At 43.8% G+C, this 27,437-nt stretch overlaps 14 non-coding genes across 14 annotated transcripts; all 14 read left to right on the forward strand.

Annotated features, from left to right (window-relative positions):
- The first annotated feature begins 10,164 nt into the window (after window positions 1-10,164).
- Window positions 10,165-10,253, forward strand: trnar-ucg (transfer RNA arginine (anticodon UCG)). The gene is given in 2 exon segments: window positions 10,165-10,201; window positions 10,218-10,253. It is a non-coding gene; the product is annotated as a tRNA-Arg (tRNA).
- A 245-nt stretch (window positions 10,254-10,498) lies between these two features.
- Window positions 10,499-10,580, forward strand: trnas-gcu (transfer RNA serine (anticodon GCU)). Its single transcript has one exon. It is a non-coding gene; the product is annotated as a tRNA-Ser (tRNA).
- Window positions 10,581-12,503: 1,923 nt separating this feature from the next.
- On the forward strand, window positions 12,504-12,592 carry trnar-ucg (transfer RNA arginine (anticodon UCG)). Its single transcript is given in 2 exon segments — window positions 12,504-12,540; window positions 12,557-12,592. It is a non-coding gene; the product is annotated as a tRNA-Arg (tRNA).
- A 244-nt stretch (window positions 12,593-12,836) lies between these two features.
- trnas-gcu (transfer RNA serine (anticodon GCU)) lies at window positions 12,837-12,918 on the forward strand. Its single transcript has one exon. It is a non-coding gene; the product is annotated as a tRNA-Ser (tRNA).
- Window positions 12,919-14,843: 1,925 nt separating this feature from the next.
- On the forward strand, window positions 14,844-14,932 carry trnar-ucg (transfer RNA arginine (anticodon UCG)). The gene is given in 2 exon segments: window positions 14,844-14,880; window positions 14,897-14,932. It is a non-coding gene; the product is annotated as a tRNA-Arg (tRNA).
- A 245-nt stretch (window positions 14,933-15,177) lies between these two features.
- On the forward strand, window positions 15,178-15,259 carry trnas-gcu (transfer RNA serine (anticodon GCU)). The gene has a single exon. It is a non-coding gene; the product is annotated as a tRNA-Ser (tRNA).
- A 1,926-nt stretch (window positions 15,260-17,185) lies between these two features.
- trnar-ucg (transfer RNA arginine (anticodon UCG)) lies at window positions 17,186-17,274 on the forward strand. Its single transcript is given in 2 exon segments — window positions 17,186-17,222; window positions 17,239-17,274. It is a non-coding gene; the product is annotated as a tRNA-Arg (tRNA).
- Window positions 17,275-17,519: 245 nt separating this feature from the next.
- trnas-gcu (transfer RNA serine (anticodon GCU)) lies at window positions 17,520-17,601 on the forward strand. The gene has a single exon. It is a non-coding gene; the product is annotated as a tRNA-Ser (tRNA).
- A 1,926-nt stretch (window positions 17,602-19,527) lies between these two features.
- trnar-ucg (transfer RNA arginine (anticodon UCG)) lies at window positions 19,528-19,616 on the forward strand. The gene is given in 2 exon segments: window positions 19,528-19,564; window positions 19,581-19,616. It is a non-coding gene; the product is annotated as a tRNA-Arg (tRNA).
- Window positions 19,617-19,861: 245 nt separating this feature from the next.
- trnas-gcu (transfer RNA serine (anticodon GCU)) lies at window positions 19,862-19,943 on the forward strand. Its single transcript has one exon. It is a non-coding gene; the product is annotated as a tRNA-Ser (tRNA).
- A 1,924-nt stretch (window positions 19,944-21,867) lies between these two features.
- trnar-ucg (transfer RNA arginine (anticodon UCG)) lies at window positions 21,868-21,956 on the forward strand. The gene is given in 2 exon segments: window positions 21,868-21,904; window positions 21,921-21,956. It is a non-coding gene; the product is annotated as a tRNA-Arg (tRNA).
- A 2,267-nt stretch (window positions 21,957-24,223) lies between these two features.
- Window positions 24,224-24,312, forward strand: trnar-ucg (transfer RNA arginine (anticodon UCG)). Its single transcript is given in 2 exon segments — window positions 24,224-24,260; window positions 24,277-24,312. It is a non-coding gene; the product is annotated as a tRNA-Arg (tRNA).
- Window positions 24,313-24,557: 245 nt separating this feature from the next.
- trnas-gcu (transfer RNA serine (anticodon GCU)) lies at window positions 24,558-24,642 on the forward strand. The gene has a single exon. It is a non-coding gene; the product is annotated as a tRNA-Ser (tRNA).
- A 2,270-nt stretch (window positions 24,643-26,912) lies between these two features.
- Window positions 26,913-26,994, forward strand: trnas-gcu (transfer RNA serine (anticodon GCU)). Its single transcript has one exon. It is a non-coding gene; the product is annotated as a tRNA-Ser (tRNA).
- Window positions 26,995-27,437: the final 443 nt, after the last annotated feature.

Raw genomic sequence — 27,437 nt, forward strand, 5'->3', positions numbered from 1 at the left:
TCAACCAGAGACAGACATACTCCATCACAGATGCAGACTCTCCGGCACAAAAAGAAGCAACTCTTGCAGAGACCCAGTCAGCTCCAAACCTGACACACGGAGCTGCAACACAAAGCCCGACGCTCCTACACAAACCCGGACAACACTTAAACAGACACAGTCAGCTCAAATCCTGACACAGGCAGCTGCAACACAGACCCAGACAGCACATAAAGAGACCCAAAAACTATTACACAGAAACAGAAGGCTCTTACAGTGACACAGACACTCCTACCTATACTCACAGAGCTTTTCATTGAATCCAATGCATAATGCTGCAGATACCTGAATTAAATAGGCTTACAAAGGACAGCATAGCGTATACTGCCTTTCTGGATATTCTGACCATGCCAGCGTTTATGGTCCGCTCGAATATTCTGGAGTATTTCTTGATTTAAATCTATCAGCATAGCCATCTATTCCTTTCTACGTCATATGCTTGTATAGCTTCTCCGTAAATGCATCTATACTATTCGCTTGAACCACTCCTACGCCTTTGAATTCCACATTCTCATCACTCTTTCCAGAAAGAAGTTGCTTCTGAATTCTCTATTTGATTTCTGAATTTTTTGATGACTATCTTATATTGGTGGCCTCCAGTTATGCTCTTCCCCACATGTGAAAACATTCTCTCTGTAAACATTCCATCAAAATCTTTCATAATTTTAAATAAATCTATTAGGTCACCCCTATAGATCAATCTTCAAGAGAAAAGAGACCCAGCTTGTTCATTATTTCCAGTTATGAATAACCTCCCATTTCTGGCAGCATCCGTGTAAATCTTCTCTGCACCCTCCCAAATGCCTCTATATCATCTTTATATTAGGATGACCAGAACTGCATACAGTACTCTAAGTGTGGTCTAACCGAGGTTCAATTCAGGTTTAGCATAACCTTCCTATTTTGCAATTTTATACCACTAGAAATATCCTCCACTTCTTAGTTACCTTTATTTTGTCTTGGTAAACTCTGTGACAATTTTTGTGATTTGTGTAGTTGTACTCAGAGATCCTATTGTTCCTCTACCCCACCGAGAGTCGTTTGTGCAAAGTAATTAGTGACCTCCATATGCTTCCTACCAAAATGTAATACCTCACATGTGTGTGTGTGGAACTTAATTGAAAATTATATGCCCATTCTGCGTGTTTATTAATGTTGTCCTTAATTTGTTGCAGCCCTCCTCAGTATAAATATCCTCCAATTTGGTATCATTGGCAAATTTGGAAATTCTGTTTTTAGTTCCAAATTCTAAATCGTTAATATAAATTGTGAACAATAGTGGTTCCGGCATTGATCCTTTTGGAACACCACTACACATCTTCTGCCAATGTGAATATCTGCCTTTTACCTCCAATCTCTGATTTCAGTCTTGAAGCTAGCTCGCTATGCATTCTGCTGCTTATACCCTGACGTTGCTCAGCAGGTTATTATTGGGTATCATAGTGAGGGTCTTTTGAAAATCTAGATACCTTATACTTATTGCATGATCAAAGTTTACCCTCTCTATAACCTCTTCAAACATTATGAGTTTGGTCCAGCAGTACTTTCCCTATTGAAATCCATGCTGATTATTCATTTTTATGCTTTTGGTTTCTAGATGTTCTTCTATTTTCTCCATTAGCAAGGGTTCCATTATTTTCCTATATAAGTGACAATCATACCCCTTGACCAACGAGCTGATTAGCTGAGACAAGCAGGGAGTACAGCATTTAATTCCCGCCGAAAGCGATTCAGCCATTCCCGCTTTCTATTGTGTAATACAGCGACATCAAGTTGTTGTACTGTCAGTCTCGGATCAGTATTTATCTGTTTAAAATGATTGCGCTCTCAGTGCTGCTTCATTCAGTGTGTGTTTAAAAAAATGCGACGTGCTAGCTGCCTTGGCTGGGTGGTTAAATCTTTGGATTAGGAATGTAATCGAAATTGTTTCTGAGTAAGTTCGAGCCCTGTTCACAATGAATCAGTAGCTGTAGGCATTCGCACGTAATCCGCTCTGTTTGGAGGTGGTTTGAGGTGTAATTGTTCTGAATTATTTTGCAGCAACTTGTCGGCCACCTGTTCTGTCACGCTCACCCAATCATCCACTCGCGCGAGTCCAGAGGATTGGGACATTTCTATAATCCAGCAAAGAATGACTAAAAATATGGTTAAAAGAGGGTAGATTATGAATGTTAACTTGAACGAAATATAAAAACAAATAGTAAGAGTTTCTACAGGTATGTAAAAAGGAAAAGAATGGCTAAAGTAAATGTTAGTCTCGTGGAGGATGAGACTGGGGCATTAATAATCGAGAACAGGGAAATGGCAGAGACTTTGAACAAATATTTTGTTTCAGTTCTCACGGTAGAAGTCAGTAAAAACATCCAAATAGTGGATAATCAATCCTAGGACTATATGGAGGGAGGAACTTAATACTATCATTATCACGAATGAAGCAGTATGAGGTAAAATAATGGGACTAAAGGCGGACTAGTCCCCTGGACCTGATGGCTTATATCCTATGGATGCATTGGTTGTGTCCACAGGATATAAGCCATCAGGTCCAGGGGTCCTATGGAGGACTTGCTTCCACTCCCGAAGTGATTTTTTTATGGCTGAGCAGTCCGATACGAGGGCCACAGACCCTTTCACAGGTGGGACAGACATTCGTCAGGGGAAGGGGTCGGTAGGGCTGGTTTGCCGCACGCTCCTCCTGCTGCGTGCGCCTGGGCTCTTCATGCTCCTTGCATCGAGCCTCAAAGAGCTCAACGCCCTCCCGGATGGATTTTCTCCACCTCGGGCGATCTGCGGCCAGGGTCTCACAGGTGTCAGTGGTAATGTCGCACTTTCCCAGCGAGGCTTTGAGGTTGTCCTTATAACGTTTACGCTGTCCTCCTTTGGCTCGTTTACCATGAAGGAGTTCCGCATAAAGCATTGCTTATGGAGTCTCACATCTGGCATGAATGCTATGTGGCCTGCCCAGCGAAGCTGATCGAGTGTGGTCAGTGCTTCAATACTGGGGATGTTACACTGGTCGAGGACACTGATGTTGATGCGTCTGTCCTCCCAGGAGATTTGCAGGATCTTGCGGAGACATCGTTGGTGATATATCTCCAGCGACCTGAGGTGGCTTCTGCACATCGTCCATGCCTCAGACCCATACAGGAGGGCGGGTATTACTACAGCCCTGTAGACCATGAGTTTGGTGGTAGATTTGAGGGCCTGGTCTTCAATCAGTCTTTTCCGCAGGCGGCCGAATGCTGCACAGGAGCACTGGAGGAGATGCTGAATCTCCATATCAGTTTCTGCCTTTGTTGATAAGAGGCAACCCCTCATTTCCAATGGAATTATTCCAGTCACACAGCCTTCGATCAATCAAAAAATATCTAGATTATGAAACAATTATTTATTTATTTAAAACAAATCAAATTCAATTTTCTTTAAATAAAAATTAAATGTATTTATTTTCTTAAGTTGTTTAATATATATATATTTGTAAATTGGCTTTCAGTGGGCTGGTTTTATGTACCTCCCTCTTTCCTGCCTGTCTATCACCTGTGGCTTCAATAACCGTCTCTGCCCAGCATGGTCCTGAGCCCCACTGCACAATTGCCTTCAGGGATGTAAGAAATCTCACTTTATTCTTTTAAAAGGGAACTGCGGTCAGTCAAGGGTGATTCTGCATCTGGGTAAAAGGGATGTCCTTGCAGTCCCCGATCATTCTGTATCTGTTTAAAAGGGTTGGTTGTCAGTTCCGGTTCATAATCTTTCCCTTTAAAACGGATTTTCTCATAAACCCGGGTCATCCTGTATAGTTTGAGAAGGAGCATGATTTCAGCTGCAATGACCGAATTGTTAAACTGTTGTGTTCCAATTTACATTGGGGTTGCCTGCGCCGGTGCGCACCCAGATCGCCGTGCATCTGTTCATTTACTCGAAATATGCTCATCTTTTCCTAAATCCACTCCTTGATTTTGCTCGCAATATACACAACAGCACAGTGCACGATGGTGGCTGCGGCCGCGTGGTCTAATGGATACGGCGTCTGACTTCGATTATAACCGCGAACTTATCAAAACATTGCAGATTCGTATCTTGCCGCGGTCAATTAACTCGCTGCGTGAAGTGTTATATTTGATGCGATTCTGCCGAAAAAACAACCATCTCTTCGAGTCACTCACCTGAAGTAAAGGAAGGCTGTTTGCTTTAAGAATCTAATGGCACGTGTTCATCATTGTCGATCTGCATGCACGTGCAGAGCAAGCTGTGAAGTGGACATTCTTGCACGTTATTTCTGTTGGGTTACAAAAAGCAGGAGATTAAACGCTGACGCTTAGCTGAATAAAAGGCGAGGTGGCCCAGAAATTAAGGCGGTGGACTACTAATCAATTTTGTTCTGCACGATGAGTTCGAATCCCATCCTCGTCGTATTTGTGTTCAGCTTTGACTCCCCTGGTCACTTCGTCAATCACGTTAACCTCATACCGAATTTCCCTTTCACTGACAAGGATGCTGCACTTTGATCATGTCATGTCTCAAATTAATAATATATTCGTCAAATGGATAACATTTGTCGGACTGCGGAGAGGGAGACTAATTAAATAGATCTCTGAGTGAATGCACAAGCACGATGGGCCTAACATCTTTTCTCACTACCGTCAGAATCTGAGAGCTGCACTCTTCACTGCCGGCGGCTCGTTCGTCTCGGGATATGATTCTCGCTAAGGAATGATCACATTTGAAATGCGAGAGGTCTCGGGCCAAATCCTGAACGAGCGCCACCATTTTTTATTCAAAGTTCCGCTCCTCACAGCTGCTTGACATGTGAGAAAGCAAATATATTTCACATTAAAACGTGTGATTTTGCGGCGATTGTTCGCACAGCGTCCAAATCCCAGAGCAAAGTGAAACTCACACAACTGAGTAAAGTTAAAATATCTCAGAGGTACTCGGCTCTGTGACTCGCTGGATAACGTAAACCCGTGTTTAGTTCCGGCCAATAATTGATCAGTATATCTTCCTGTCTGTACGCATCAGTTCTACTCAATGGGGATACGCATATATTCAGCGTCAATCTCCACCTCTGCCCTGAATATGAAAGCGTCCTGTTTCTCCAGAGCTGAAAAGATGAGAGAAGCTGGCTTTTGAATTAGACCCTTGGCTGCCGAATTCAGAGCGGACAGGAAATCAATCCGGCGTGGCCAAGCTTCCTGGTCTGATTAAAAGGCGGTGACACCTTATATTGTAGGCATGTTATAGTCTTCTGGCCTCAACATTAGGTTCAACGTATCGGTTGATAAGTACCGCTACAATTGTCTGGTAATGGTTCTGCTATTCCCACTAACACGTCCTCTAGACCATCCTTTGTTACGTTATTGCCCGATTACCACTCACTTTGCCTTTATCCATTGTGCCATGTATTATTTAATCATTGCTGCGTTCCACTGTATGACAGACGTTCCCATTTGACCTTTCTCGCTGCGTATTTTTTCCAGGCGCTATTTTTGTTTAAAAATCTGTAATCTTTAACTTTTTCCTAAAATATAGGAATGATTATCCGACAGAACGTCAAACCGGGTTCTTCATCCACAGAATCTGCACGAACTGCTGTGTTTTACATATTTATCTGTTTTTATTCATCCTGTTTCCCTGTCCCTTTTACGGGGATGTGCTGTCTGTCTGGGATAATTCCCTGTCTATTTAAAATGGTGTGCTATCAGCTCTGCATCATTCTGTATCTGTTTAAAAGCGATGTGCTGCCTGTCCCGGAATTCAAATTTCAAATTTCAAACACTGCCTTTAGAGGGTGCAGGAATTTTAGTTTGTTTGTGTGTTTGTGTAACAAAGTGTGTGTGCAAATGTGCTGTGCGATCTTACTGTTATGTGAGAAAAATACATTACATGAAGACTTGAAACCGTACTGATTTGATTGAACACTCTTTCGTGCACTCTCGGACGGTAGAAGAATCTGCTGTGGGATTTTGCTATTCCATATCTGAAAGAAGGGAAAATACACAAGTTAGAAATATAGCGATTTTATCGAGAGCTTACGTGTGAGCTGTGTGATGTGATGACATCCTCCACCCTTAATTTCAAATTCAAATCAAATAAAATCAAATCAAAACAAGACGAGACAAGACATGACTGACTTTGTATGTTTTTATATATATATATATATATATATATTTATATCCAATCCCAACTTTTTAACTTCCAAATTAAATGTACTTTTTCTGTTCCGCCTGCTCCGGGCTCTATTACATTTGACTCTTTCACAGCACAAGGAGCTGCTGTCAGATCCAGCAGCAAGTCACACGCGACTTTAAAAGATCGCCTTTGTAGCCCACAGCTTCCCTCGTGTCTTGTCTTCCAGCATGGGCTTCCTGTGTTTGGGTATTTATTGACTGCACCTCCTGATTTCCAATCTAATTCTTCCAGTCACACAGCCTTCGTTCAATCAAAAATATATGGATTATGAATCAATTATTTATTTATTTAAAACAAATCAAATTCAATTAAAAAAAAATTAAATGTATTTATTTTCTTAAAATGTGAAATATATCTATATTTAAAAATTGGCTTTCAGTCTGGGCTGGTTTTACGTCCCTCCATCCTTCCTGCCTGTCAATCACCTGTGGCTTCAATAACCGTCTCTGTCCCGCGTGCTCTGAGCCCCACTACACAATTGCCTTCAGGGATGATAGACATCTCACTTTATTCTTTTAAAAGGGAACTGCTGTCAGTCCAGGCTCATTCTGCATCTGGTTAAAAGGGATGTCCTTGCAGTCCCGGATCATTCTGTGTCTGTTTCAACGGGCTGGTTGTCAGTTCCGGTTCATAATCTTTCCCTTTAAAACGGCTTTTCTCATAAACACGGGTCATCCTGTATTGCTTGGGAAGGAGGATGATTTCAGCTGCAATGACCGAATTGTTAAACTGTTGTGTTGCAATTCACATTGGGGCTGCCTGCGCCGGTGCGCACCCAGATCGCAGTGCATCTGTTCATTCACTCGAAATATGCTCAACTTTTCGGAAATCCACTCCTTGATGTTGCAGTTGCCCCGAATGTTCTCCCAATATACACAACAACACAATGCACGTCGTACGCAGGGGTCGCGTGGCCTGAAGGATAAGCGTCTCTCTTCGATGAAAACCGCGAAATTATCAGAAGAGTCGTGCCACGGTCAACTTAGCTCACTGCGTGAAATGTTTGATTCTTTGTTTTGATACTGCCGAGAAACCAACCATCTCTTCCAGTCACTCACCTGAAGTAAAGGAAGGCTGTTTGCTTAAAGAATCTCATGGCAAGATTTCATCATTGTCGATCTGCATGCACGGGCAGAGCAAGCTGTGAAGTGGACTTTCTTGCACATTATTTCTGTTTGGATACAAAAAGCAGGAGATTGAATGGCTGACGATGTATTAAGGCAGAGACGAGGTGGCCGAGAGGTTAAGGCGACGGACTCGTCGTCGTTGGCTTACAGCTTGACCACGTTTTGACATTCATATTTAACCTCATCGCCAAATTCCCCTTTTACTTACAGGGATGCTGTACTTTCCTCATGTCATGTCTCAAATTAACAATATATTCGTCAAAAGGAGAACAGTTGCAGTACAATGGCGAGGGGCAGTAATTAGATAGGTATCTGAGAGACAGCACATGCACGATGGGCCATAATATCATTTCTCACCACCGTCAGAATCTGAGAGCTGCACTTTTCACTGTCGGCGGCACGTTGGTCTAGGGTTATGATTCTTGCCTCGGAATGATCACATTTGAAATGCGAGAGTTGCGGGCCAAATCCCGGACGAGCCCCGCCATGTTTTACTCAAATTTCCGCTTCTAACAGCCGCTCGACATGTGAGAAAACAGACATATTTCACGTTAACACGTGTGATTTTACGCCGATGTTTCATAAGCATGCAAAATCCCAGAGCAAAGTGAAACCCGCCAAACTGAGTAAAGTTAAAATATCTCACAGGTACTCGGCTCTGTGACTCGTTGGATAACCTAAAGCCTTGTTTGGTTCCGGCCAATACTTGATCAGTATAGCTTCCTGTCTGTACGCATAACTTCACCTCAATTGGGAGAAGCAGACATTCAGCGTCAATCTCCACCTCTGCCCTGAATATGAGTGCGTCCTGTTTCTCTAGAGCTGAAAAGATGAGAGAAGCTGCCTTTTGAATTCGTCCCTTGGCTGCCGAATGCAAAGCGGATAGGAAATCTATCCGGGCTGGAAAAGCTGCCTGGTCTGATTAAAAGGCGGTGACACCCTCTATTGTAGGCATGTTCTCGTCTTCTGGCCTCAACATGATGTTCAACGTATCGGATCAAAAGCACCGCTCCCATTTTCTGGTAATGGTTCTGCTATTCCCACTACCACCTCCTCTGGACTATCCTTTGTTACGTTCTTGCCCGATTACCACCCACTTTGCCTTTCTCCATTGTGCCATTTATTATTTAATCACTCCTGCGTTCCACTGTATCTCAGACGTTCCCATTTGACCTTTCTCGCTGAGTATTTTTTCCAGGCGCTATTTTTGTTGAAAACATCTGTAATCTTTAACTTTTTCCTGAAATATCGGAATGATTATCCGACAGAACATGAAACCGGATTCTTCCTCCACAAAATCTGCACGACCTGCCGAGTGTTACATATTTATCTGTTTTTATTCATTCTATTTCCGTGTCCCATTTTAAGGGGATGTGCTGTCTGTCCGAGATCATTCTCTGTCTCTTTAAAATGGTGTGCTATCAGATCCTCATCATTCTGTGTCTGTTTAAAAGGGATGTGCTGTCTGTCCCGGATTTCCATTTTCAAATTTCAACCCTGCCTTTGGAGGTTAAGGAATTTTAGTTTGTTTGTGTGTTTGTGTAATCTAGAGTGTGTGCAAACGTGCTGTGCGATCTTACTGTCATGTGAGAAAAATGCATTAAATGCAACTTGAAACCGTACTGATTTGATTGAACACTCCTTAGTGGACTCTCTGACGGTAGAAGAATCTGCTGTGGGATTTTGGTATTCCACATCTGAAAGAAGGGAAAATACACAAGTTAGAAATATAGCGATTTTAGACAGGGTTTGCGTTTGGGCTGTGTGATATGATGACATCCTCCATCCTTATTTTCAAATTCAAATCAAATCAAACCAATACATGACATGACTGACTGACTGACTTTGTTTATACATGTATATATATATATATATATATATGTGTATATTTATATATAATCGCAAATTTTTAACTTCCAAAATAACTGTGCTTTTTCAGTTCTGCCTGCGCTGGGCTCTATTACATTTGACCTCTTTCACAGCACAAGCAGCTGCTGTCAGATCCAGCAGAATGATACACTCGACTTTAAAAGATCGCCCTTGTAGCCCACATCTTCCATCATTGCTTGTCTTCCACCAGGGGCGTACTGTGTTTGGGTATTTACTGACTGCACCTCTCATTTCCAATGGAATTCTTATAGTTACACAGCCTTCGTTCAATAACAAAATACATAGATTATGAATCAATTATTTATTTCTTTAAAGCAACTCAAATTCAATTTTTTTAAAATACAATTTAAATGCATTTATTTTCTAAAAATGTTAAATATTTATATATTTCAGACTGGGCTGGTTTTACGTCCCTCCCTCCTTCCTTCCTGCCTGTCTATCACCTGTGGCTTCAATAACAGTCTCTGCGCCGCGTGGTCCTGAGCCCCACTGCATAATTGCCTTCAGGGATGATCGAAATCTCACTTTATTCTTTTAAAAGGGAACTGCTGTCAGTCAAGTCTCATTCTGCATCTGGTTAAAGGGATGTCCTTGCAATCCCGGATCATTCTGTGTCTGTTTAAATGGGCTTGTTGTCAGTTCCGGTTCATAATCTTTCCCTTTAAAACGGATTTTCTCATTAACCCGGGTCATCCTGTATTGTTTGAGAAGGAGTATGATTTCAGCTGCAATGACCGAATTGTTAAACTATAGTGTTCCCATTTACATTGGGGTTGCCTGCGCCGGTGCGCAGCCAGATCGCAGTGCATCTGTTCATTCACTCGAAATATGCTCATCTTTTCCTAAATCCACTCCTTGATATTGCAGTTGCCCCGAATTTGCTCGCAATATACACAACAACACAATGAATGGTGCTGGCAGCGGCCGCGTGGCCTAATGGATATGGCGTCTGACTTCGATTACAACCGCAAAGTTATCAGAAGATTGCAGGTTCGAGTCCTGCCGCGGTCAACTTAGCTCGCTACGTGAAATTTTATATTCTTTGTTGTGGTTCTGCCGAGAAACCAATCATCTCTTCCAGTCACTGACCTGAAGTGAAGGAAGGCTGTTTGCTTGAAGAATCTCATGGCAAGTTTTCATCATTGTCGATCTGCATGCACGGGCAGAGCAAGCAGTGATGTGGACTTTCTTGCACATTATTTCTGTTTGGATACAAAAAGCAGGAGATTGAATGGCTGACGATATATCATAGCAGAGAAGAGGTGGCCGAGAAGTTAAGGCGATGGACTGCTAATCTATTGTGCTCTGCACGCATGGGTTCGAATCCCATTCTCGTCGTCGTTGGCTTGCAGCTTAACCACTTTTTGACATTCACATTTCACCTCATCGACAAATTCCCCTTTTACTTACAGGGATGCTGTACTTTCCTCATGTCATGTCACAAATTAATAATATATTCGTCAAATGGAGAACAGTTGCAGTACAATGGCGAGGGGCACTAATTAGATAGGTATCTGAGAGACAGCACATGCACGATGGGCCATAATATCATTTCTCACCACCGTCAGAATCTGAGAGCTGCGCTTTTCACTGTCGGCGGCTCGTTGGTCCACGGTTATGATTCTCCCTTCGGAATGATCACATTTGAAATGCGAGAGGTCACGGGCCAAATCCCGGACGAGCCGCGCCATGTTTTACTCAAAGTTCCGCTTCTAACAGCCGCTCGACATGTGAGAGAACAGACGTATTTCACGTTAAAACGTGTGATTTTACGCCGATGTTCCCTTAGCATCCAAATCCCAGAGCAAAGTGAAACCCGTCAAACTGAGTAAAGTTAAAATATCTCAGAGGTACTCGGCTCTGTGACTCGTTGGATAACCTAAAGCCTTGTTTGGTTCCGGCCGATACTTGAACAGTATATCTTCCTGTCTGTACGCATAAGTTCACCTCAATTGGGATAAGAATACATTCAGCGTCAATCTCCACCTCTGCCCTGAAAATGAGTGCGTCCTGTGTCTCTAGAGCTGAAACGATGAGAGAAGCTGCCTTTTGAATTCGTCCCTTGGCTGCCGAATTCAAAGCGGACAGGAAATCAATCCGGGCTGGCAAAGCTGCCTGGTCTGATTAAAAGGCGGTGATACCCTATATTGTAGGCATGTTCTCGTCTTCTGGCCTCAACATTAGGTTCAACGTATCGCATGATAAGCACCGCTCCCATTGTCTGGTAATGGTTCTGCGGTTCCCACTAACACCTCCTCTGGACCATCCTTTGTTACGTTATTGCCCGATTACCACCCACTTTGCCTTTCTCCATTGTGCCATGTATTATTTAATCACTCCTGCGTTCCGCTGTATCACAGACGTTTCCATTTGAACTTCCTCGCTGCATATTTTTTCCAGGCGCTATTTTTGTTGAAAACATCTCTAATCGTTAACTTTTTCCTGTAATATCGAAATGATTATCAGACAAACGTGAAACCGGATTCTTCCTCCACAAAATCTGCACGACCTGCCGAGATTTACATATTTATCTGTTTTTATTCATTCTATTTCCGTGTCCCTTTTAAGGGGATTTGCTGTCTGTCCGAGATCATTCTCTGTCTCTGTAAAATGGTGTGCTATCAGAACCTCATTTTTTTATATCTGTTTAAAAGGGATGTGCTGTCTGTCCCGGATTTCCAATTTCAAATTTCAAAACCTGCCTTTGGAGGTTAAGGAATTTTAGTTTGTTTGTGTGTTTCAGACTGGGCTGGTTTTACGTCCCTCCCTCCTTGTCTATCACCTGTGGCTTCAATAACAGTCTCTGCGCCGCGTGGTCCTGAGCCCCATTGCACCATTTCCTTCAGGGATGATCGAAATCTCACTTTATTCTTTTAAAAGGGAACTGCTGTCAGTCAAGGGTCATTCTGCATCTGGGTAAAAGGGATGTCCTTGCAATCCCGAATCATTCTGTGTCTGTTTCAATGGGCTGGTTGTCAGTTCCGGTTCATAATCTTTCCCTTTAAAACGGATTTTCACATAAACCCGGGTCATCCTGTATTTTTTGAGAAGAGTATGATTTCAGCTGCAATGACCGAATTGTTAAACTATAGTGTTCCAATTTACATTGGGGTTGCCTGCGCCGGTGCGCACCCAGGTCGCAGTGCATCTGTTCATTCACTCGAAATATGTTCATCTTTTCCGAAATCCACTCCTTGATATTGCAGTTGCCCCAAATTTGCTCGCAATATACACAACAACACAATGACTGGTGCCGGCAGCGACCGCGTGGCCTAATGGATAAGGCGTCTGACTTCGATTACAACCGCAAAGTTATCAGAAGATTGCAGGTTCGAGTCCTGCCGCGGTCAACTTAGCTCGCTCCGTGAAATTTTATATTCTTTGTTGTGATTCTGCCGAGAAACCAACCATCTCTTCCAGTCACTCACCTGAAGTGAAGGAAGGCTGTTTGCTGAAAGAATTTCATGGCAAGTTTTCATCATTGTCGATCTGCATGCACGGGCAGAGCAAGCTGTGAAGTGGACTTTATGGACATTATTTCTGTTTGGATACAAAAAGCAGGAGATTGAATGGCTGACGATATATTATAGCAGAGAAGAGGTGTCCGAGAGGTTAAGGCGATGGACTGCTAATCCATTGTGCTTTGCACGCATGGGTTCGAATCTCATTCTCGTCGTCGTTGGCTTGCACCTTAAACACTTTTTGACATTCACATTTCACCTCATCGCCAAATTCCCCTTTTACTTACAGGGATGCTGTACTTTCCTCATGTCATGTCACAAATTAATAATATATTCGTCAAATGGAGAACAGTTGCAGTACAATGGCGAGGGGCACTAATTAGATAGGTATCTGAGAGACAGCACAGGCACGATGGGCCATAATATCATTTCTCACCACCGTCAGAATCTGAGAGCTGCGCTTTTCACTGTCGGCGGCTCGTTGGTCCACGGTTATGAATCTCCCTTCGGAATGATCACATTTGAAATGCGAGAGGTCACGGGCCAAATCCCGGACGAGCCCCGCCATGTTTTACTCAAAGTTCCGCTTCTAACAGCCGCTCGACATGTGAGAAAACAGACGTATTTCAAGTTAAAACGTGTGATTTTACGCCGATGTTCCCTTCGCATCCAAATCCCAGAGCAAAGTGAAACCCGTCAAACTGAGTAAAGTTAAAATATCTCAGAGGTACTCGGCTCTGTGACTCGTTGGATAACCTAAAGCCTTGTTTGGTTCCGGCCGATACTTGATCAGTATATCTTCCTGTCTGTACGCATAAGTTCACCTCAATTGGGATAAGCATACATTCAGCGTCAATCTCCACCTCTGCCCTGAATATGAGTGCGTCCTGTGTCTCTCGAGCCGAAAAGATGAGAGAAGCTGCCTTTTGAATTCGTCCCTTGGCTGCCGAATTCAAAGCGGACAGGAAATCAATCCGTGCTGGCAAAGCTGCCTGGTCTGATTAAAAGGCGGTGATACCCTATATTGTAGGCATGTTCTCGTCTTCTGGCCTCAACATTAGGTTCAACGTAGCGGATGATAAGCACCGCTCCCATTATCTGGTAATGGTTCTGCTGTTCCCACTAACACCTCCTCTGGACCATCCTTTGTTACGTTATTGCCCGATTACCACCCACTTTGCCTTTCTCCATTGTGCCATGTATTATTTAATCACTCCTGCGTTCCGCTGTATCACAGACGTTCCCATTTGAACTTTCTCGCTGCATATTTTTTCCAGGCGCTATTTTTGTTGAAAACATCTGTAATCTTTAACTTTTTCCTGTAATATCGGAATGATTATCCGACAGAACTTGAAACCGGATTCTTCCTCCATAAAATCTGCACGATCTGCCGAGATTTACATATTTATCTGTTTTTATTCATTCTATTTCCGTGTCCCTTTTAAGGGGATTTGCTGTCTGTCCGAAATCATTCTCTGTCTCTGTAAAATGGTGTGCTATCAGACCCTCATCATTCTGTGTCTGTTTAAAAGGGATGTGCTTTCTGTCCCGGATTTCCAATTTCAAATTTCAAAACCTGCCTTTGGAGGTTAAATAATTTTAGTTTGTTTGTGTGTTTCAGACTGGGCTGGTTTTACGTCCCTCCCTCCTTGTCTATCACCTGTGGCTTCAATAACAGTCTCTGCGCCGCGTGGTCCTGAGCCCCATTGCACCATTGCCTTCAGGGATGATCGAAATCTCACTTTATTCTTTTAAAAGGGAACTGCTGTCAGTCAAGGGTCATTCTGCATCTGGGTAAAAGGGATGTCCTTGCAATCCCGAATCATTCTGTGTCTGTTTCAATGGGCTGGTTGTCAGTTCCGGTTCATAATCTTTCCCTTTAAAACGGATTTTCACATAAACCCGGGTCATCCTGTATTTTTTGAGAAGGAGTATGATTTCAGTTGCAATGACCGAATTGTTAAACTATAGTGTTCCAATTTACATTGTGGTTGCCTGCGCCGGTGCGCACCCAGGTCGCCTTGCATCTGTTCATTCACTCGAAATATGTTCATCTTTTCCTAAATCCACTCCTTGATATTGCAGTTGCCCCGAATTTGCTCGCAATATACACAACAACACAATGACTGGTGCTGGCAGCGACCGCGTGGCCTAATGGATAAGGCGTCTGACTTCGATTACAACCGCAAAGTTATCAGAAGATTGCAGGTTCGAGTCCTGCCGCGGTCAACTTTGCTCGCTCCGTGAAATTTTATATTATTTGTTGTGATTCTGCCGAGAAACCAGCCATCTCTTCCAGTCACTCACCTGAAGTGAAGGAAGGCTGTTTGCTTAAAGAATTTCATGGCAAGTTTTCATCATTGTCGATCTGCATGCACGGGCAGAGCAAGCTGTGATGTGGACTTTCTTGCACATTATTTCTGTTTGGATACAAAAAGCAGGAGATTGAATGGCTGACGATATATTATAGCAGAGAAGAGGTGGCCGAGAGGTTAAGGCGATGGACTGCTAATCCATTGTGCTTTGCACGCATGGGTTCGAATCTCATTCTCGTCGTCGTTGGCTTGCAGCTTAACCACTTTTTGAAATTCACATTTCACCTCATCGCCAAATTCCCCTTTTACTTACAGGGATGCTGTACTTTCCTCATGTCATGTCACAAATTAATAATATATTCGTCAAATGGAGAACAGTTGCAGTACAATGGCGAGGGGCACTAATTAGATAGGTATCTGAGAGACAGCACATGCACGATGGGCCATAATATCATTTCTCACCACCGTCAGAATCTGAGAGCTGCGCTTTTCACTGTCGGCGGCTCGTTGGTCCACGGTTATGATTCTCCCTTCGGAATGATCACATTTGAAATGCGAGAGGTCACGGGCCAAATCCCGGACGAGCCCCGCCATGTTTTACTCAAAGTTCCGCTTCTAACAACCGCTCGACATGTGAGAAAACAGACGTATTTCGCGTTAAAACGTGTGATTTTACGGCGATGTTCCCATAGCATCCAAATCCCAGAGCAAAGTGAAACCCGTCAAACTGAGTAAAGTTAAAATATCTCAGAGGTACTCGGCTCTGTGACTCGTTGGATAACCTAAAGCCTTGTTTGGTTCCGGCCGATACTTGATCAGTATATATTCCAGTCTGTACGCATAAGTTCACCTCAATTGGGATAAGCATACATTCAGCGTCAATCTCCACCTCTGCCCTGAATATGAGTGCGTCCTGTGTCTCTCGAGCTGAAAAGATGAGAGAAGCTGCCTTTTGAATTCGTCCCTTGGCTGCCGAATTCAAAGCGGACAGGAAATCAATCCGTGCAGGCAAAGCTGCCTGGTCTGATTAAAAGGCGGTGATACCCTATATTGTAGGCATGTTCTCGTCTTCTGGCCTCAATATTAGGTTCAACGTATCGGATGATAAGCACCGCTCCCATTATCTGGTAATGGTTCTGCTGTTCCCACTAACACCTCCTCTGGACCATCCTTTGTTACGTTATTGCCCGATTACCACCCACTTTGCCTTTCTCCATTGTGCCATGTATTATTTCATCACTCCTGCGTTCTGCTGTATCACAGACGTTCCCATTTGAACTTTCTCGCTGCATATTTTTTCCAGGCGCTATTTTTGTTGAAAACATCTGTAATCTTTAACTTTTTCCTGTAATATCGGAATGATTATCCGACAGAACGTGAAACCGGATTCTTCCTCCACAAAATCTGCACGATCTGCCGAGATTTACATATTTATCTGTTTTTATTCATTTCTATTTCCGTGTCCCTTTTAAGGGGATTTGCTGTCTGTCCGAGATCATTCTCTGTCTCTGTAAAATGGTGTGCTATCAGACCCTCATCATTCTGTGTCTGTTTAAAAGGGATGTGCTGTCTGTCCCGGATTTCCAATTTCAAATTTCAAAACCTGCCTTTGGAGGTTAAGGAATTTTAGTTTGTTTGTGTGTTTCAGACTGGGCTGGTTTTACGTCCCTCCCTCCTTGTCTATCACCTGTGGCTTCAATAACAGTCTCTGCACCGCGTGATCCTGAGCCCCATTGCACCATTGCCTTCAGGGCTGATCGAAATCTCACTTTATTCTTTTAAAAGGGAACTGCTGTCAGTCAAGGGTCATTCTGCATCTGGGTAAAAGGGATGTCCTTGCAATCCCGAATCATTCTGTGTCTGTTTCAATGGGCTGGTTGTCAGTTCCGGTTCATAATCTTTCCCTTTAAAACGGATTTTCACATAAACCCGGGTCATCCTGTATTTTTTGAGAAGGAGTATGACTTCAGCTGCAATGACCGAATTGTTAAACTATAGTGTTCCAATTTAAATTGGGGTTGCCTGCGCCGGTGCGCACCCAGGTCGCAGTGCATCTGTTCATTCACTCGAAATATGTTCATCTTTTCCTAAATCCACTCCTTGATATTGCAGTTGCCCCGAATTTGCTCGCAATATACACAACAACACAATGACTGGTGCTGGCAGCGACCGCGTGGCCTAATGGATAAGGCGTCTGACTTCGATTACAACCGCAAAGTTATCAGAAGATTGCAGGTTCGAGTCCTGCCGCGGTCAACTTAGCTCGCTCCGTGAAATTTTATATTCTTTGTTGTGATTCTGCCGAGAAACCAGCCATCTCTTCCAGTCACTCACCTGAAGTGAAGGAAGGCTGTTTGCTTAAAGAATTTCATGGCAAGTTTTCATCATTGTCGATCTGCATGCACGGGCAGAGCAAGCTGTGAAGTGAACTTTCTTGCACATTATTTCTGTTTGGATACAAAAAGCAGGAGATTGAATGGCTGACGATATATTATAGCAGAGAAGAGGTGTCCGAGAGGTTAAGGCGATGGACTGCTAATCCATTGTGCTTTGCACGCATGGGTTCGAATCTCATTCTCGTCGTCGTTGGCTTGCAGCTTAACCACTTTTTGACATTCACATTTCACCTCATCGCCAAATTCCCCTTTTACTTACAGGGATGCTGTACTTTCCTCATGTCATGTCACAAATTAATAATATATTCGTCAAATGGAGAACAGTTGCAGTACAATGGCGAGGGGCACTAATTAGATAGGTATCTGAGAGACAGCACATGCACGATGGGCCATAATATCATTTCTCACCACCGTCAGAATCTGAGAGCTGCGCTTTTCACTGTCGGCGGCTCGTTGGTCCACGGTTATGATTCTCCCTTCGGAATGATCACATTTGAAATGCGAGAGATCACGGGCCAAATCCCGGACGAGCCCCGCCATGTTTTACTCAAAGTTCCGCTTCTAACAGCCGCTCGACATGTGAGAAAACAGACGTATTCCGCGTTAAAACGTGTGATTTTACGCCGATGTTCCCATAGCATCCAAATCCCAGAGCAAAGTGAAACCCGTCAAACTGAGTAAAGTTAAAATATCTCAGAGGTACTCGGCTCTGTGACTCGTTGGATAACCTAAAGCCTTGTTTGGTTCCGGCCGATACTTGATCAGTATATCTTCCTGTCTGTACGCATAAGTTCACCTCAATTGGGATAAGCATACATTCAGCGTCAATCTCCACCACTGCCCTGAATATGAGTGCGTCCTGTGTCTCTCGAGCTGAAAAGATGAGAGAAGCTGCCTTTTGAGTTCGTCCCTTGGCTGCCGAATTCAAAGCGGACAGGAAATCAATCCGTGCTGGCAAAGCTGCCTGGTCTGATTAAAAGGCGGTGATACCCTATATTGTAGGCATGTTCTCGTCTTCTGGCCTCAACATTAGGTTCAACGTATCGGATGATAAGCACCGCTCCCATTATCTGGTAATGGTTCTGCTGTTCCCACTAACACCTCCTCTGGACCATCCTTTGTTACGTTATTGCCCGATTACCACCCACTTTGCCTTTCTCCATTGTGCCATGTATTATTTCATCACTCCTGCGTTCTGCTGTATCACAGACGTTCCCATTTGAACTTTCTCGCTGCATATTTTTTCCAGGCGCTATTTTTGTTGAAAACATCTGTAATCTTTAACTTTTTCCTGTAATATCGGAATGATTATCCGACAGAACGTGAAACCGGATTCTTCCTCCACAAAATCTGCACGATCTGCCGAGATTTACATATTTATCTGTTTTTATACATTTCTATTTCCGTGTCCCTTTTAAGGGGATTTGCTGTCTGTCCGAGATCATTCTCTGTCTCTGTAAAATGGTGTGCTATCAGACCCTCATCATTCTGTGTCTGTTTAAAAGGGATGTGCTGTCTGTCCCGGATTTCCAATTTCAAATTTAAAAACCTGCCTTTGGAGGTTAAGGAATTTTAGTTTGTTTGTGTGTTTCAGACTGGGCTGGTTTTACGTCCCTCCCTCCTTGTCTATCACCTGTGGCTTCAATAACAGTCTCTGCACCGCGTGATCCTGAGCCCCATTGCACCATTGCCTTCAGGGCTGATCGAAATCTCACTTTATTCTTTTAAAAGGGAACTGCTGTCAGTCAAGGGTCATTCTGCATCTGGGTAAAAGGGATGTCCTTGCAATCCCGAATCATTCTGTGTCTGTTTCAATGGGCTGATTGTCAGTTCCGATTCATAATCTTTCCCTTTAAAACGGATTTTCACATAAACCCGGGTCATCCTGTATTTTTTGAGAAGGAGTATGATTTCAGCTGCAATGACCGAATTGTTAAACTATAGTGTTCCAATTTAAATTGGGGTTGCCTGCGCCGGTGCGCACCCAGGTCGCAGTGCATCTGTTCATTCACTCGAAATATGTTCATCTTTTCCTAAATCCACTCCTTGATATTGCAGTTGCCCCGAATTTGCTCGCAATATACACAACAACACAATGACTGGTGCTGGCAGCGACCGCGTGGCCTAATGGATAAGGCGTCTGACTTCGATTACAACCGCAAAGTTATCAGAAGATTGCAGGTTCGAGTCCTGCCGCGGTCAACTTAGCTCGCTCCATGAAATTTTATATTCTTTGTTGTGATTCTGCCGAGAAACCAGCCATCTCTTCCAGTCACTCACCTGAAGTGAAGGAAGGCTGTTTGCTTAAAGAATTTCATGGCAAGTTTTCATCATTGTCGATCTGCATGCACGGGCAGAGCAAGCTGTGAAGTGAACTTTCTTGCACATTATTTCTGTTTGGATACAAAAAGCAGGAGATTGAATGGCTGACGATATATTATAGCAGAGAAGAGGTGTCCGAGAGGTTAAGGCGATGGACTGCTAATCCATTGTGCTTTGCACGCATGGGTTCGAATCTCATTCTCGTCGTCGTTGGCTTGCAGCTTAACCACTTTTTGACATTCACATTTCACCTCATCGCCAAATTCCCCTTTTACTTACAGGGATGCTGTACTTTCCTCATGTCATGTCACAAATTAATAATATATTCGTCAAATGGAGAACAGTTGCAGTACAATGGCGAGGGGCACTAATTAGATAGGTATCTGAGAGACAGCACATGCACGATGGGCCATAATATCATTTCTCTCCACCGTCAGAATCTGAGAGCTGCGCTTTTCACTGTCGGCGGCTCGTTGGTCCACGGTTATGATTCTCCCTTCGGAATGATCACATTTGAAATGCGAGAGGTCACGGGCCAAATCCCGGACGAGCCCCGCCATGTTTTACTCAAAGTTCCGCTTCTAACAGCCGCTCGACATGTGAGAAAACAGACGTATTCCGCGTTAAAACGTGTGATTTTACGCCGATGTTCCCATAGCATCCAAATCCCAGAGCAAAGTGAAACCCGTCAAACTGAGTAAAGTTAAAATATCTCAGAGGTACTCGGCTCTGTGACTCGTTGGATAACCTAAAGCCTTGTTTGGTTCCGGCCGATACTTGATCAGTATATCTTCCTGTCTGTACGCATAAGTTCATATCAATTGGGATAAGCATACATTCAGCGTCAATCTCCACCTCTGCCCTGAATATGAGTGCGTCCTGTGTCTCTCGAGCTGAAAAGATGAGAGAAGCTGCCTTTTGAATTCGTCCCTTGGCTGCCGAATTCAAAGCGGACAGGAAATCAATCCGTGCAGGCAAAGGTGCCTGGTCTGATTAAAAGGCGGTGATACCCTATATTGTAGGCATGTTCTCGTCTTCTGGCCTCAATATTAGGTTCAACGTATCGGATGATAAGCACCGCTCCCATTATCTGGTAATGGTTCTGCTGTTCCCACTAACACCTCCTCTGGACCATCCTTTGTTACGTTATTGCCCGATTACCACCCACTTTGCCTTTCTCCATTGTGCCATGTATTATTTAATCACTCCTGCGTTCCGCTGTATCACAGACGTTCCCATTTGAACTTTCTCGCTGCATATTTTTTCCAGGCGCTATTTTTGTTGAAAACATCTGTAATCTTTAACTTTTTCCTGTAATATCGGAATGATTATCCGACAGAACGTGAAACCGGATTCTTCCTCCACAAAATCTGCACGATCTGCCGAGATTTACATATTTATCTGTTTTTATTCATTCTATTTCCGTGTCCCTTTTAAGGGGATTTGCTGTCTGTCCGAGATCATTCTCTGTCTCTGTAAAATGGTGTGCTAGCAGACCCTCGTCATTCTGTGTCTGTTTAAAAGGGATGTGCTGTCTGTCCCGGATTTCCAATTTCAAATTTCAAAACCTGCCTTTGGAGGTTAAGGAATTTTAGTTTGTTTGTGTGTTTCAGACTGGGCTGGTTTTACGTCCCTCCCTCCTTGTCTATCACCTGTGGCTTCAATAACAGTCTCTGCACCGCGTGATCCTGAGCCCCATTGCACCATTGCCTTCAGGGATGATCGAAATCTCACTTTATTCTTTTAAAAGGGAACTGCTGTCAGTCAAGGGTCATTCTGCATCTGGTAAAAGGGATGTCCTTGCAATCCCGAATCATTCTGTGTCTGTTTCAATGGGCTGGTTGTCAGTTCCGGTTCATAATCTTTCCCTTTAAAACGGATTTTCACATAAACCCGGGTCATCCTGTATTTTTTGAGAAGGAGTATGATTTCAGCTGCAATGACCGAATTGTTAAACTATAGTGTTCCAATTTAAATTGGGGTTGCCTGCGCCGGTGCGCACCCAGGTCGCAGTGCATCTGTTCATTCACTCGAAATATGTTCATCTTTTCCAAAATCCACTCCTTGATATTGCAGTTGCCCCGAATTTGCTCGCAATATACACAACAACACAATGACTGGTGCTGGCAGCGACCGCGTGGCCTAATGGATAAGGCGTCTGACTTCGATTACAACCGCAAAGTTATCAGAAGATTGCAGGTTCGAGTCCTGCCGCGGTCAACTTAGCTCGCTCCGTGAAATTTTATATTCTTTGTTGTGATTCTGCCGAGAAACCAGCCATCTCTTCCAGTCACTCACCTGAAGTGAAGGAAGGCTGTTTGCTTAAAGAATCTCATGGCAAGTTTTCATCATTGTCGATCTGGATGCACGGGCAGAGCAAGCTGTGAAGTGGACTTCTTGCACGTTATTTCTGTTTGGATACAAAAAGCAGGAGATTGAATGGGTGACGATATATTATAGCAGGAAAGAGGTGGCTGAGAGGTTTAGGCGACGGACTGCTAATCTATTGTGCTTTGCACGCATGGGTTCGAATCCCATTCTCGTCGTCGTTGGCTTGCAGATTAACCACTTTTTGACATTCACATTTCACCTCATCGCCAAATTTCCCTTTTACTTACAGGGATGCTGTACTTTCCTCATGTCATGTCACAAATTAATAATATATTCGTCAAATGGAGAACAGTTGCAGTACAATGGCGAGGGGCACTAATTAGATAGATATCTGAGAGACAGCACATGCAAGATGGGCCATAATATCATTTCTCACCACCGTCAGAATCTGAGAGCTGCGCTTTTCACTGTCGGCGGCTCGTTGGTCCACGGTTATTATTCTCCATTCGGAATGATCACATTTGAAATGCGAGAGGTCACGGGCCAAATCCCGGACGAGCCCCGCCATGTTTTACTCAAAGTTCCGCTTCTAACAGCCGCTCGACATGTGAGAAAACAGACGTATTTCACGTTAAAACGTGTGATTTTACGCCGATGTTTCCTTAGCATCCAAATCCCAGAGCAAAGTGAAACCCGCCAAATTGAGTAAAGTTAAAATATCTCAGAGGTACTCGGCTCTGTGACTCGTTGGATAACCTAAAGCCTTGTTTGATTCCGGCCGATACTTGATCAGCATATCTTCCTGTCTGTACGCATAAGTTCACCTCAATTGGGATAAGCATACATTCAGCATCAATCTCCACCTCTGCCCTGAATATGAGTGCGTCCTGTGTCTCTAGAGCTGAAAAGATGAGAGAAGCTGCCTTTTGAATTCGTCCCTTGGCTGCCGAATTCAAAGCGGACAGGAAATCAATCCGTGCTGGCAAAGCTGCCTGGTCTGATTAAAAGGCGGTGATACCCTATATTGTAGGCATGTTCTCGTCTTCTGGCCTCAACATTAGGTTCAACGTATCGGATGATAAGCACCGCTCCCATTGTCTGGTAATGGTTCTGCTGTTCCCACTAACACCTCCTCTGGACCATCCTTTGTTACGTTATTGCCCGATTACCACCCACTTTGCCTTTCTCCATTGTGCCATATATTATTTAATCACTCCTGCGTTCCGCTGTATCACAGACGTTCCCATTTGAACTTTCTCGCTGCATATTTTTTCCAGGCGCTATTTTTGTTGAAAACATCTGTAATCGTTAACTTTTTCCTGTAATATCGGAATGATTATCCGACAAACGTGAAACCGGATCCTTCTTCCACAAAATCTGCACGACCTGCCGAGATTTACATATTTATCTGTTTTTATTCATTCTATTTCCGTGTCCCTTTTAAGGGGATTTGCTGACTGTCCGAGATCATTCTCTGTCTCTGTAAAATGGTGTGCTATCAGATCCTCATCATTCTGTGTCTGTTTAAAAGGGATGTGCTGTCTGTCCCGGATTTCCAATTTCAAATTTCAAAACCTGCCTTTGGAGGTTAAGGAATTTTAGTTTGTTCGTGTGTTTCAGACTGGGCTGGTTTTACGTCCCTCCCTCCATCCTTCCTTCCTTCCTGCTTGTCTTTAACTGTGGTTTCAATAACAGTCTCTGCGCCGCGTGGTCCTGAGCCCCACTGCACAATTGCCTTCAGGGATGTTCGAAATCTCACTTTATTCTTTTGAAAGGGAACTGCTGTCAGGCAAGGGTCATTCTGCATGTGGGTAAAAGGGATGTCCTTGCAATCCCGGATCATTCTGTGTCTGTTTAAATGGGCTGGTTGTCAGTTCCGGTTCATAATCTTTTCCTTCAAAACGAATTTTCTCATAAACCCGGGTCATCCTGTATTGTTTGAGAAGGAGTATGATTTCAGCTGCAATGACCGATTGTTAAACTATAGTGTTCCAATTTACATTGGGGTTTCCTACGCCGGTGCGCATCCAGATGGCAGTGCATCTGTTCATTCACTCGAAATATGCTCATCTTTTCCGAAATCCACTAATTGATATCGCAGTTGCCCCGCATTTGCTCGCAATATACACAACAACGCAATGAATGGTGCTGGTAGCGGCCGCGTGGCCTAATGGATAAGGCGTCTGACTTCGATTACAACCGCAAAGTTATCAGAAGATTGCAGGTTCGAGTCTTGCCGCGGTCAACTTAGCACGCCAAGTGAAATTTTATATTCTTTGTTGTGATTCTGCCGAGAAACCAACCATCTCTTCCAGTCACTCACCTGAAGTGAAGGAAGGCTGTATGCTGAAAGAATCTCATGGCAAGTTTTCATTATTGTCGATCTGCATGCACGGGCAGAGCAAGCTGTGAAGTGGACTTTCTTGCACATTATTTCTGTTTGGATACAAAAAGCAGGAGATTGAATGGCTGACGATTTCTTATAGCAGAGACGAGGTGGCCGAGAGGTTAAGGCGATGGACTGCTAATACATTGTGCTCTGCACGCATGGATTCGAATCCCATTCTCCTCGTCGTTGGCTTGCAGCTTAACCACTTTTTGACATTCACATTTCATCTCATCGCCAAATTCCCCTTTTACTTTCAGGGATGCTGTACTTTCCTCATGTCATGTCACAAATTAATAATATATTCGTCAAATGGAGAACAGTTGCAATACAATGGCGAGGGGTACTAATTAGATAGGTATCTGAGAGACAGCACATGCACGATGTGCCATAATATCATTTCTCAACACCGTCAGAATCTGAGAGCTGCGCTTTTCACTGTCGGCGGCTCGTTGGTCCACGGTTATGATTCTCCATTCGGAACGATCACATTTGAAATGCGAGAGGTCAGGGGCCAAATCCCGGACGAGCCCCGCCATGTTTTACTCAAAGTTCCGCTTCTAACAGCCGCTCGACATGTGAGAAAACAGACGTATTTCACGTTAAAACGTGTGATTTTACGCCGATGTTTACTTAGCATCCAAATCCCAGAGCAAAGTGAAACCCGTCAAACTGAGTAATGTTAAAATATCTCAGAGGTACTCGGCTCTGTGACTCGTTGGATAACCTAAAGCTTTGTTTGTTTCCGGCCGATACTTGATCAGTATATCTTCCTGTCTGTACGCATAAGTTCACCTCAATTGGGATAAGCATACATTCGGCGTCAATCTCCACCTCTGCCCTGAATATGAGTGCGTCCTGTGTCTCTAGAGCTGAAAAGATGAGAGAAGCTGCCTTTTGAATTCGTCCCTTGGCTGCCGAATTCAAAGCGGACAGGAAATCAATCCGTGCTGGCAAAGCTGCCTGGTCTGATCAAAAGGCGGTGATACCCTAAATTGTAGGCATGTTCTCGTCTTCTGGCCTCAACATTAGCTTCAATGTATCGTATGATTAGCACCGCTCCCGTTGTCTGGTAATGGTTCTGCTGTTCCCACTAACACCTCCTCTGGACCATCCTTTGTTACGATATTGCCCGATTACCACCCACTTTGCCTTTCTCCATTGTGCCATGTATTATTTAATCACTCCTGCGTTCCGCTGTATCGCAGACGTTCCCATTTGAACTTTCTCGCTGCATATTTTTTCCAGGCGCTATTTTCGTTGAAAACATCTGTAATCTTTAACTTTTTCCAGTCATATCGGAATGATTATCCGACAAACGTGAAACCGGATTCTTCCTCCACAAAATCTGCACGACCTGCCGAGATTTACATATTTATCTGTTTTTATTCATTCTATTTCCGTGTCCCTTTTAAGGGGATTTGCTGTCTGTCCGAGATCATTCTCTGTCTCTGTAAAATGGTGTGCTATCAGACCCTCATCATTCTATGTCTGTTAAAAAGGGATGTGCTGTCTGTCCCGGATTTCCAATTTCAAATTTCAAAACCTGCCTTTGGAGGTTAAGGAATTTTAGTTTGTTTGTGTGTTTCAGACTGGGCTAGTTTTACGTCCCTCCCTCCTTCCTTCCTTCCTGCCTGTCTTTCACCTGTGGCTTCAATAACAGTCTCTGCGCCGCGTGGTCCTGAGCCCCACTGCACAATTGCCTTCAGGGATGTTCGAAATCTCACTTTATTCTTTTAAAAGGGAACTGCTGTCAGTCAAGGGTCATTCTGCATCTGGGTAAAAGGGATGTTCTTGCAATCCCGGATCATTCTGTGTCTGTTTAAATGGGCTGGTTGTCAGTTCCGGTTCATAATCTTTCCCTTTAAAACGGATTTTCTCATAAACCCGGGTCATCCTGTATTGTTTGAGAAGGAGTATGATTTCAGCTGCAATGACCGAATTGTTAAAGTATAGTGTTCCAATTTACATTCGGGTTGCCTGCACCGGTGCGCACCCAGATCGCAGTGCATCTGTTCATTCACTCGAAATATGCTCATGTTTTCCGAAATTCACTGCTTGATATTGCAGTTGCCCCGAATTTGCTCGCAATAAAAACAACAACACAATGAAAGGCGCTGGCAGCGGACGCGTGGACTAATGGATGAGGCGTCTGACTTCGATTACAACAGCAAAGTTATCCGAAGATTGCAGGTTCGAGTCCTGCCGTGGTCAACTTAGCTCGCTACGTGAAATTTTATATTCTTTGTTGTGATTCTGCCGAGAAACCACCCATCTCTTCCAGTCACTCACCTGAAGTGAAGGAAGGCTGTTTGCTTGAAGAATCTCATGGAAAGTTTTCATCATTGTCGATCTGCATGCACGGGCAGAGCAAGCTGTGAAGTGGACTTTCTTGCACATTATTTCTGTTTGGATACGAAAAGCAGGAGATTGAATGGCTGACGATGCATTATAGCAGAGACGAGGTGGCCGAGAGGTTAAGGCGATGGAGTGCTAATCCATTGTGCTCTGCACGCATGGGTTCGAATCCCATTCTCATCGTCGTTGCCTTGCAGCTTAACCAGCTTTTGACATTCACATTTAACCTCATCGCCAAATTCCCCATTTACTTACAGGGATGCTGTACTTTCCTCCTGTCATGTCTCAAATTAGTAATATATTCGTCAAAAGGTGAACAGTTGCAGTACAATGGCGAGGAGCACTAATTAGATAGGTATCTGAGAGACAGCACATGCACGATGGACCATAATATCATTCCTTTCCACCGTCAGAATCTGAGAGCTGCGCTTTTCACTGTCGGCGGCTCGTTGGTCCACGGTTATGATTCTCCCTTCGGAATGATCACATTTGAAATGCAAGAGGTCACGGGCCAAATCCCGGACGAGCCCCGCCATGTTTTACTCAAAGTTCCGCGTCCAACAGCCGCTCGACATGTGAGAAAACAGACGTATTTCACGTTAAAACGTTTGATTTTACGCCGATGT

The sequence above is a fragment of the Pristiophorus japonicus genome, unplaced genomic scaffold (genome assembly GCF_044704955.1).
Source record: "Pristiophorus japonicus isolate sPriJap1 unplaced genomic scaffold, sPriJap1.hap1 HAP1_SCAFFOLD_45, whole genome shotgun sequence".
NCBI classification, from domain to species: Eukaryota; Metazoa; Chordata; class Chondrichthyes; family Pristiophoridae; genus Pristiophorus; species Pristiophorus japonicus.